The sequence below is a fragment of the Arachis duranensis genome, chromosome 4 (assembly GCF_000817695.3).
Source record: "Arachis duranensis cultivar V14167 chromosome 4, aradu.V14167.gnm2.J7QH, whole genome shotgun sequence".
Classification (NCBI taxonomy): domain Eukaryota; kingdom Viridiplantae; phylum Streptophyta; class Magnoliopsida; order Fabales; family Fabaceae; genus Arachis; species Arachis duranensis.
The window spans coordinates 8,696,427-8,709,265 of NC_029775.3; the positions used below are offsets into that span (position 1 = coordinate 8,696,427).

General features: G+C 32.3%; 1 long non-coding RNA gene across 1 annotated transcript; it reads right to left on the reverse strand.

Moving 5' to 3' along the window:
• On the reverse strand, window positions 1–1,538 carry LOC127746564 (uncharacterized). Its single transcript, XR_008008283.1, has 3 exons — window positions 1,401–1,538; window positions 931–985; window positions 1–87 (listed from the first exon to the last, which is right to left on the reverse strand). It is a non-coding gene; the product is annotated as an uncharacterized LOC127746564 (long non-coding RNA).
• Between the last annotated feature and the right edge of the window lie 11,301 nt (window positions 1,539–12,839).

Sequence of the window (12,839 nt, forward strand, 5' to 3'; positions counted from 1 at the left end):
GGAGTCAACGTATAGGCCAGAACCAGCACAAGTGATGCAAAGCACAACACCTTTAACTTCGCAATATGGAGTCAAACTTGACACAGACTGAAACAATAGGAAATAGTTATCTATGAGGTACATTAAGTGAAATTTTGCAATCAAGATTTATTTACTACCATGTAGTTCTCAGGTTCTAATAACTCAAATATGGTTTAGGCAAACTGTGATTGGATTTCAGAAACAGAACCGTCGTTTTTCTGATCATAAGTCATTGAAGTGAACCGTCGGTTTACACTTTCAACAGGAGCATTGGCATAAATTAACAAACAGAAAATATTATAAATTAAACAAAACATATTAGAAGCAAATTCCAAAACCAATGTAAAAAAATCAAAGGTGAAAGTGGCCTCACTCTCCAAACAATAATTATAAACCAACTTTAATTAAAGGTAAATTGAAAAAAAAAAGAACATTACCTCACTTTTCAAGTATTTTAATTCTTATATCTAGAATTTTAGTTCCCATTGATTCAAAACTGAATTGTTAAAGCTAAGCTCCAGTTTGATTCTTCTTTTGCCATTGAAGCAAATAAATAACAAACTTTTCCATTATTATACTTTTCTTCTACTATTCAATTTCTCCATCCCAAAAAATACAAACAAAAAAACACACGCACGTACGCACAGGTTCATTCTATTTATATGCATTCATTACTTTGCTGCATTCACTGGCACTAGAATAAAGGGCTACAAATTGATTCAGACTCTTCCTATTTCTTTTCAATCATGCTAGTTGTATAGTGTATATTAAAAAAAATGTCATGTACATGCACAAAGTGCTCTACTAAGAAGAGGTACCTAGAACCAATCAATCAGAAAAAACACACACATACACACAAATAAGAGCTAATTAATAATAAAAGGAAGAAATTAAGGAAGAAAAACTCACCATACCCCAAGAAAGGCCCTTCCAAGCTTGATGACTGGATTTCTGTATTGCCAGACTGAAAATGAAAAGTAATAAAAGATTACAGAAGCTTCAATAGTTATATAAGTCAACAATTTAAGCAACTGACAGAATGGAAGAGTAAAAATAAGTGTTACATAACATAAATTCGTTGCTGCTACATAACTTACAAAGCATATTCAATAGGAAAAAGCAACTAATATATCTGGAACTTAGGATTCAAACAAACAAATTTCATGAAATCTTATGGAAAACCTGAAATATACCATTGGAATACTACAAGAGCAACTAATCTGACCAAGTTTATCCTAAGAATATTCATGAGAATTTCCACATTTGTGGCAGTAACCAATATAGCATAATGCCTACAATAACCATATGATTTATAAATCAAATCAAGGGAGTAACACAAACAAGATCAAAGGTGCAACACAAGCAGAGAAGTACATTACCTACTATCATGAATCTTGCCACGATTTAATCTGAGTAAGACTCTGAAAACAGGTCCATGATACCCATATTACGAAAACAAGGGAGTAATATGATATCCTAAGACTGCAGCCTCCCTGGCAGCTCCACCTATAAGCATTCGCAAACCAACCTCATTTGAATATGGCATAGTGTGCACATAGGCTCTATATGCAGCTAAAGAACTAGCAATAAAAACAGATAGTAGTTACAGAACATGTCAAAACTTGCCTAGAAACATTGAATTTCCCAGAACAAACACAAACCAGGCACTGCAATTTTCACATGCTCATACACGGACACTAAGTTTAGTCCAACTTGGTCACAACATATCATCAAAACTACTAAAACCGTCTCAAACCAGCCATCGCAACTGTCACATGTTTAAACAGACACCAACACTTGTACAACTATGTTATAAAACATCATCAAAACTAGGGAAAGCATCACAATCAAGCAGCTATAGAGATGAAGAGGAAATGATACTAGCATAGTTGCTAATTTTTGTGCTTTAGCTTTAGATTTTTCATTTGAAAAATCATGAAATACTTTTTGAACCACAGCTCTTTTAAGAGTCGCAGCATACATGAAAGAAAAAAATTATGGTTTTCAATGAAAGAAAAAAATGGACAACCATCAAACTTTAATGAAAAAATAAGGACAAACAAAATAGACAAGCCAGGGAAGTAATGAAGAGTGGGTACCAGCAACTGAATGTGAACAACACGGCAGAGCATCTTATATGTTAAATAACAACAACAACAACAATAATAATAATAATAATAATAATAATAATAATAATAATAATAATAATAATAATAATAATAATAATAATAATAACAGTATTGAATTTTGAAGCTCTCTGTTGCATCCTACTCACATTGAACTAGCAAGTGCCAAGTTTTATAAATTATTCCCAATGAACAAGCTTACATTCAATATTTTTATTATAAGTTCAATTTTCCTAAAACTCTCTCTAATTGTAAACTTACAATTTGTCATGAGTTTGTACTTAATTTATTGCCTAATGCTTGAAACATATCTCATTCAGATTATTCTCCTCTGTAACATGGCATTTTGATAGTTCAAAATTTGGAAAAAAATTATCAAATCAATTGAAACTGACCTACCTTTTTATCATTGCAGACTTGGAAGTACTTTGTTATTCCCTTAATTCTTTATTCCACTGAGAAACTGCATCCATTTGTTAACCGTGAAGATCATCGTGTTAGCATGATTAAGGTCTATGTTAGCAACTTGTTCTTTCTAGTTTTGCATCGTGAAGCAAGACACTAACATTATTAATAGTTGGGAATAACTTTTAGGCAATATTATACACAGGAAATGATAGCTCAGATCAAAATTCAAATAAAGCATCTACTCTTATAAGATAATTTAGTTATGGAAAATTAACCAAGCATTGAAAACACAAAACAGTATTTGATTAAGGGAATTAGGGAAACATAGCATTTTTTGTTCAGGGTGGCCACCTTGAAGAATCAATGGAAATAACTAATTATTATTACAATTTATTTGTTTATTAACATAAATCATGACATGGAATTGTGGGGACAAACCTTATGGAAGTTGAATGGTGATGCAAGCAATATTGAATTAGAAAGATATGAGAAAACGTTATATTCTGAGGAAGAGAAGAATGGTACATTAGGGTCTGAATGGTATAAACAAACTCAAATTCATTAACCTTGATTTCAAATTTATACCCTCCATAAAGATAGAGAATGAACTATGAAGTGTTGTTTAGTAGTGTTTACCTCTGGAAGCATTGACGAGAGCGAAGAAGCTCTGTTCAAGGTCATGGATGAAATCACCTTCCTTCTTTGACAAGAAGAGCTTGATACGACGGTAGCTTTCAAACATGGTTCGAACCTCATCTTTGTTCCTCTGCTTGGTGGCGACCTCATCCTGTGACAGAGGCGGAGGAGGAGGAGTAGGCGGACGAGCTAGGGTTTGAGGAGATTGTGGCGACGGTGCTAGCGGTGGTGGTGTGGCAGTAGGGATTCCAGGAGAGTGTCGTGCTTTCGCTTCTTCAATGGCTACTCGGTGGACGCCATTGGTTATGGTTAGTGCCACTGAATGAGCGATCGATGCTGTAGTTTTATAAACTCGCGAAGGTAGACCAAGGCGACGAAGACGGTGGCGGAGAAATGCACATTAGGGTTCGAAAGGAAACGACGCGAGCAACACACATAGAAGAGCCGGGAAGGGGTGTGACAAGGCGATGGAAGTTTAGTGCAATGGAGGTTCGGTGCGGCGGCGGTGCAAGGTGCGACGGCGGTGCAAGGCTAAGAAGCGCCGCCGATAGAGCATTTGGAGGGGAGGGTGTGGAGGTGCGGGGAAGAATATGTGAAATGAGGAGGAGTTCGTAACGTCGAACTCTATTTTAATATTTTCGACTAATTCGTCTGTAATAATTTAATAAATGCAGCATTTTTGTTCATTAATCCATCTGTAACTATTTTTCACGAAAAAAAAATTTCGATAGAATTATTGACAAATTTTTTTTTCGTCTATAATTTATGCTAATTCATTTTTTTGGTTTTTTGACAAAAAATTCTTCTGAAATTCTGTCTGTATTTCTGTGGGATAAAATTCGTCAGAAATATTCGTCTATAATAAATAATTTTCTAGTAGTGTGAATGTGTGTATTGGCAAACAGGGGTATAGAAAAGATGATGGTTTGCATCTGGAGCATGATGTGGATGAGCAGCTTTTGTTGTATATTCCATTCACATAAGTGATTAAACTTTATCACCTTTCTCATTTTTTGTATGGCTGAATAATTTATTTGGCAATAACAACCATTTCTAATTGTTTTAGAAAATATTTATTTTATCTTAAATTCTTCTTTCCTCAATGCAATAACAGTATCCAAGCAGTCAGTGTATGATCTAGATATCATGATGATACTCCAATTATTTTTATTTTTAGATGTGATCTAGATTTATTGTTGTTATTATTAATATTCAGATACTACGGATCATTATGTGTCCATGTATGCCTATTGTGTATGTATTACATTGTATTTTCTTTTACGTCGACAAGATTATAATTGAAATTCAATGTTATCTTTTAGGCCCCAAGACTGTTAAACCGTTCTCTAACAAGGAGAACATGGGATTTAGGTATACATTGGCTTCATTGATTTCAATAAAATATGCGTATTGTGTAACACACTACCACACAGAGTCTTCTGTTTAAGTCATAAAACTGAGGTGGCAAGGTATTACGTCTTCTGAAAGTAAAATTATATATAATATAGATGGAAAAGGTTTTATCTTGGTGCCTTTGAGGAAATGTTATTGACAAAATACAAGCAGAACAATGCAACACTCATGATCGGATAAAAGTAGAAAGGTGGATAAGATTGAACAGAAAAGATAATATAAATATATAAGATCAGAGTTCCAAAAAATGCAATTAACAAGCTCTAGGATTGGCTTGTGAAGCAAAGGCCGACCAAAGTATACATATACATATATATACACGCCAAAGTAACCCAAAACAGAAAACTGACAACCTATTTCTCGGAGTCAACATCTAAGAGGGATAAATATAAAATATAAGGTGGAGAATCTATATACATATATAAATAAAAATAAAATACAACTCTGAATCCCAAGAGTTCTTTGCTTCCTCAGAGTCTCTAGAATACATAGTATGGTGCTTCTCAACCTGCATCTGAAAAATAACAACACGTATAGAATGAGAACCAGAGGTTGTCAGCATGGTATTGGTGCCGCATACATAAGATATAAGGTCCCGGAAAAGTCAAAGGCAATCCTAGAACTCCGACACTTAGGTTATAAAACTTAAAGATTTAAAATGGAAAACCATAATTGGGGTGGTCCTCTAAGATTTTAAACTTACCAAAACCGTGCTAAAACCCCTCAAATCCTCCGCCTTTCCTCCGATCCTCCAACTCCAGTGCATAGACAAACAAATCAGACAAGACAAGCACATACAAAAAGCATATATAACAAGTAGGCAATTAACAATTAATATGAATAAACAATTAAGCAAGCCAAGAAAATGTACACTCAAACAAAACATACAAATGCACATGATGCATGCCTTTCCTACTGGCCGTGAGCTCACGTGTCGATTAAACTGCCAGGATCCGACACATCCGGTAGCTAACCCAGACATTTGTCTCTAGGTTGCGCATCCCCAGGAGGAACATAAAGAAGGAGAGTGTCTTTCCACATCGAAGGAGTGTGCCTTTCCACCTTCTCCTGGGAGAAATATGAAGGAGAGTGTCTTTCCACGTCGAAGGAGTGTGCCTTTCCACCTTACAACTAAAGAAAGACGTGGGGGAAAATGATATGAAGGAGAGTGCCTTTCCACCTTCCCCACATTCACATCACGACAAGAGAGGGAATCCTCCATCCTCAACTTGCCATCCGAATACAATTTCAAGTTAACACGCAAGCAGATTCGCATCCAGACCTTGCCATCTCAACCATTCTGGCCATACTCAGTCATGTCACAAGTCAAACCTTACCATTCTCAATTCATTAATCATACATCATCATTAATTCTACACTTTCCCAACCACAATTTATCCTTCCAAACCTTTCTTCACTTCCAAGTAACCTCCCTTTTCATAGTTTAATCTCGTCACTACACTTAAAACTAATCTTTAAGGTCTTAAAGAGACCACGAGAGACAACGTCCATAAGGATGTAATGTCAAACACGGGTAGAAAATCGACGGATGAGCTCATTACCTGCACTAGGGCTAGACATGCATCATACTTGTTTGTGCATATTTTTTGTGTGTTTTGAATTCGTTCTTGTGGTTGTATGTTATGTGCTGTTTGCTCTTAATTGTTGTTTGCCCTGTGTTCCTTTGTTGTGGTCTAATTAATCTAGGACACGTGGTCAATTTAAAAAGCAACTTAACTTGTTTCACCTCGACCCTACTAAGAACTCCCCAGATCGTACCCCCTATGTTCCTACCCCCTTTCAGATAGAGATAGGTGTCATTTTCTATGAGATTGAGCAGCTTTATGTGTAAGAGGATCCAGTCCTTCACAGCTTCTATGCCGTGGTCACGGAGCCTCGAGTCCGTAAGTATGTAGTCAGAGAAAATCTCTTTCAACACTCGCTAGCTTCCCCCCTCTTTGATCTTGATGCATCTTATGCTTTTCCGCTATCTTGGTTACATCCCTATTCTATCCACCATCCTTTTGATTTCATGCATGGAGGTCTTGTTCCATCATAGCAGGATGGTTCGGCGGTGCCTGGCCCTGGCCCTATCATCATGACTACATCCCTGAGTCTCCTCCAGTGGATTTAGACATGTTGATAGAGTCTCTTTCTACTAGCTCCTCTGACCCTTTCACTATAGAGTTTATCGAGACTTCAGCCGCAGCTTCTGGTTATCCCTCAATAGTTGAGAAAATTTCTCCTAGTGGTACAGCTTCCACAGGTGCAACAGTGATGGTAGTCCCCAAAGTATATCAGAGGTCATCGTTATTTCTGACGACGAGGATATCTAGGAGACAGAGATTGTGGATCTGACTTCTGAGGATGATGAGGATCCTAAGATGGATATAGAGATCGTGGACTTAACTTCTGACAGCGATTAGGTAGCGACATCAGCATCTTCTTTTGGCATCTCTCCAGTTTAGTGTTTCTTTTAGACTCTCACTTTTGTTTTTCGAGAGACAAGGTTAGAAGACTAGGCTAGTCTAGGCGTCATATTAGGAGCTTCATATATGGGCCAGACCCCGAAGATGTTTTGAGTTGTATATATGTGTTTACTATCCTTTTTGAAAGATTTTTCGTAAAAATTGAGTTCTGTTAACCCGATTACAGGCTAATAACAGTGTCAGTATAGTTTCAAGTTAGTAACACTCGATGTTTCGGTATGAGCATGCCATATTGAAAATTGGGTCGTTACACTGTAAGATGATCAAGATTGAGAATAAAAATTAAGAATTTAAATACACATGTTTTAGAATCTTCTTTTTAAGTCTATCTAATAGAATAATACTAAACATATATTTGTTTTGGTGAAAATATTGTTTATTCTTAAGTTATTTTTTTTTCTTGAATTTTTATGTTTCGAATTTATAATTTTTTTAATATAATTTGAAGTTATTTGGTTATTACTTGTGATTTTTTTTTTCAATTTATACCATTGATATTTTGTTAATTTTTAATATAGTATTTGATATCAAAACGTTTTATATGTTTAATATGAAATATTGTTGATATAATTAAGTTAGTTATTTATAAGAACAACCCTCAACACAAGCAAATCAAGAATAAATTTTATGCATTATTGTTAGATTGGTTTTAAATTTTTGAAAATTTAGCCGTCGAGGGTATATTTGATGCAAATCGAAAAATTTTGGGACAAAATTGAAACAAAATAAAATTTAAGGGTATTTTTGAAACTTTTGCCAAACTTTAGGGACAAAAAATATACTTTATCCAAAATATTAATATATGTTCCTTGATTCTTAATTTCTTTCTATCGTTTCTAAAAAATTGAACTAATTTAGTAGTTCAACAAAATGGAAAGTTTTTTTGCTAACATAGCGCTCATACATTGAGCTTGGAAATTATTTGCTTAGGTGTCGTTGTTAGAAATTTTTAGAACTTTTTTATTTATAAATTATAAGTTATTTGGTTAATTTTTAAATTTTAAATTATTTGCTTAAATTATTTTGCTTAGATTGTTATTTTTTAAATTTTAAGTTATTTGCTTAGCTTCTTAGTTTTTAAATTTTTAAATACATCTTTTTTAAGTTGTTAGTTTTAAATATTTACATAATTTATAAGGTTATTAATTTTTAAATTGTAATTAATTTTTTATTTTTATCTGCAATTAGTAGGATAGATATAATTGTTGACGAAACTAAAAAAATCTTTTCTAATTTCTATTTTCTTATTAGATTAAAGAGTAAAGTATCGTTTTCGTCCTCAACGTTTGGGGTAAGTCCCAAAGTTGTCCCTAACGTTTCAATCGTCCTATTTAAGTCCCTAACGTTTCAAAATTGACTCAATGTTGTCTTGCCGCTAGGGATCCGTTAACAGAATTGACGGCGGGATAAAATTGAGACGATTTTGAAACGTTAGAGACTTAAATAGGACAAAAATGATACATAAAAATAAATTTTAATTTAATTTTATCTTTCAATAATATTAATTTTTTACTGTACATAGTATTCAATTATTTTTTAATTACATCTAAATATATAAATTACAAGTAATCACATTACTTTCATTTTAAATAAATTTATTTTTTTATAATTTTAAAGAATTTTGATACATTAGAGACAAAAGGTATAATTTATATTTTATTGTATATATATTATTTTTTTCTTTTCTGCAAATTTATATACTAGTCATTCTACAAACATTTCATGATAACTAAAAATCTTTAAGAGTAAAATTATAAAAAAATTAATTTATTTAAAATGAAGTAATATGATTAAGTATAATTTATTTAAATGTGATTAAAAATAATTGAATACTATGTATAGTAAAAATTGATATTATTGAAGGATAAAATTAAAATTTATTTCTATGTATCATTTTTGTCCCCAACATTTTCGTCCTATTTAAGTCCCTAACATTTCAAAATCGTTTCAATTTTGTCCCACCGTCAATTCTGTTAACGGATTCCTAATGGCAGGACAACATTGAGTCAGTTTTGAAATATTAGGAACTTAAATAGGACGATTAAAACGTTAAAGACAACTTTGGGACTTATCCTAAATGTTTGGGACAAAAATGATACTTTACTCTAAATTAAAAGAATTTTATATTTTAAAACAATATTCAACTTCAATTTTTCTCATGCCACTATTTTAAAGGAGTGTAAAATAAAAATATTAATTAATTAATTAAATTTTAGATAAGATCAAGAGTGATTCAAGATGTAGTTGTTAGGGGTAAAATTCGTTCTTCCAAAGCAGGTAAATGTGTCATCCTAGCTACCAGCGTCTTCACTGGTAACATGAGATACATGTTTAATAATGGTCAAGATATTCTGGTAATTTGTAAGAAATATATGAATATCCAAACATCTTCATCACAATGACATATGACTTGAGTTGGCAAGAGATTGGTAGAGTTAATAAATCCAAGGAACTTAAAGGTTGAAAATCGACCAAATATATCATATAGAGTGTTCAAAATTAAGCTTGATATGATAATCTTCGATCTTAAGCAAGAAATTCCATTTGGAGTAGTAGATGCATGTATTGCTCATCATCTAACCTTATTTTTAGGAAAATTTTTCCTTAAATTATTTGCGTAGTTATATATTTATCAAAGCACATATATAAAATAGATAGTTTATTTATAACATATTATTTTTTTGTCTTTTTGTTATAAAGGATGTACATGGTGAAATTCTAAAAAAGAGGTCCAGCACATACTCATATTCTTTTGTGGTTGAGTGGAGACCACAAGATAACAACCACAATTTAAATTGACCGATTAATATTGTTAGAGTTGTATGATCCTGTTTAATACCCAAAATTGTTTAGAGTTATGTTTACATATATGATTCATGGACTATGTGGTAGAAAGCTTTCTCAAAATCTCCTTGCATGAAAGATGGGTACTACATCAAATATTATCCTAAAATATTCAATAACACCACAGTTATCAATGATAGTAGATACCCATCATTATAAAAGATGAGACACAAGAGTAGTTATTGAGAGGAAGGAAGTCTATATGGATAATAGAAATGAAGTTTCTTACAATGCATATCTGCTGATGTCTTATCAAGCGCATGTTAACGTCGAGTACTACAACAAGTCAAATGCTATCAAATATTTGTTCAGGTACGTGAATAAAGGTCCAGACAAGGTGGCAGCTGAGGTTTCGAAGGAAGCTTTCAGTGGAGAGGATGCTCAGATTATTATGAGATCAAACAATTTTATGATTGTGGGTATTTATCTTCATGGGAGGCTGTGTGGAGAACTTTGGCCTATGATATTCATCGGAGATGGCCTTAAGTGATGAGATTAACCTTTCATTTGCTTGAAAAGCAAAATATTATCTTTAAAGATGATGACAATCTTGAAAAAATCATGGATTAAGAGAAAGGAAAAGATACGATATTCTTAGCATGGATGGAGACCAACAAAGAATTTGAAACAGGTCAAACTTTAATGTATGCTGTGTTTCCAAATCAATTTGTTTATGATAGATAATAAAGGGAATGACATCCACGCAAGAGAGGATATTCTATCAGGAGGTTAAACTTTGTTCCACCGGGTATAGATGATATATACTATATGAGAATTTTGTTAACTGTTCAGAAAGGTTACACAACATACACTACAAAAAACTCTGGTAAAAATGGCGGTTTTTTGTATTTACGGCGGTTTAAACTGCCATTATTACCAAGAATGGCGGTTTCAAAAAGTGATGAAATTCTGGGCTCTATTCTGGTTATTACGGCGATTTTCGAAAAATCGCCAAAATTTCATGGGCTAAAACGGTGGGTTTTGAATAGGTTAAAACGGCGGTTCAAACGGCGGTTCAAACCACCATTATTTCTAAATAAAATTGTAGTTTTCTGGTTAGTTAAAACGGCGTTTGAAACTGCCGTTTTTAACAAGTTCAGATGACGTTTTTAAACCTCATTTTTACCCTCACATTGGCATTTTTATTAGTTAAAACGGCATTTAAAATCGCCATTTTTACCGGATTAAAATGGGATTTCATATTGTTTAAAATGACAGTTACAAACTGCCCTTTTCACCGGGTAAAAATAATTTTTTGATTACTTAAAAAGACAATTTTAACCGTCATTTTTATCGTATTAAACAAATAATTTTTTGATTAAAATTTTTCAATAACAAAAAATAATTTTCAACACTCCAAACTTCAATTCTTACCTTGGTATAAATTTTTAATCAAATCAAAGATCATAACTTATAAGTCCTTAAATTACAGTATTTCTAAGCACTTCTAGTGACTGAAATTTATCAGCATCTCACTAATGAGTGTTTATGTTCCTCAGAATTTGCTTTTCTTCCGCGAGACTCATGCTTCTGTGTCACATCAATGCATTCAGATTCTATACAATATACATTGTTATCAAGTATAATATGTAGATAGAGATTAATTATAGCACACTATATACACTACTAAAGTTCTTACATGATTATCAAATTCTTCTTCCTTGAACCATTTTCCAGTAGTATGAGCTTCTCATCCCAGACACAATATAGTCCTTTTTTTAACTGTTAACAAAAACAGAATAACATCATTATATTATCCTTTGTCTTCTATATCAAAATTGAAGGCTGAAATTAATGCTTAGAAAGAAGCAATTAAAAACAATGCTTGAGCCAACTTCATATGCTTCAGATTTTAAAAATAGAAATATTTTCTCATCTCAATCCATTTTTATTCTAAAAGAAAACAATATCTCAAAATCAATTGCAGATGAATTGTATTGTACATATGTAATGTTTGTTTTGTTTGCAAGAAAGGAATTACTTAATTTTACATAGGCCAGAACTAAAGCGTTCTCAAAAATACAAAATCCATGCTAGCTTTCGAGGATATAAGAATATAGCATGGTATATACTTCCGTGAATTTCTTGAAAAATAGAGCCATTGGCAATTCATTCATATAAGTCTATTAGGACAGTTAATAGGATTACATGTCCTAATTTTTAAGATACTTTTTATTTTATGAAATTACTGTGTGACGATTAAAAATTCATTACAGCTATTAATGAGATTCGGTCATCAATTAAAAAAATTGTTTGTAATGCTATTGATATCTAATAATGTTAGCAAACCAAATCATATTTGAAATACAATTTGGACATTATTAGTTAACAGGATATTATATATGAGGAGAAAAATATTGAAAAACCAAGATATTTTACTATGTGGTAAATCATTATTACATGTAGGAGTAGAACTTTACTTGCCAAAATTAGTATTCACCCATCGACAACTTTATGCTACTTTGTCAAGAGTTAAGAGTCGCAATGCTCTAAATATTCTAATTCTAGATGAAGACAACAATCCAAAGTCACTAACAACAAATGTTGTGTTCAAATAAGTTTTTAATAATATTTAGATAAGAAAAATAGTATTTTCATTTTAGTAACATGTTATGATTATTTACACTTTTCTATAAATATTTGTCGTAGATATAACTAATTTATCTATAACTATATTTTCAGACTTAAAATAAAATATGTAACATAGAGCACAACATCATAAAGCAATTGTTTATTTAATGAGGTTAGTAAAATATTAGATTTCTGATAAACTTTTGTTAATATTTTGATATAAAATTTAGTGCAAAATTCACATACTACTAATCCAATTATATATGTTGTTATTTTTTCAAGTTTTTTTTATATATTTTTTTTTTTAGGTCTCTTTTTTATATGGTCTCTT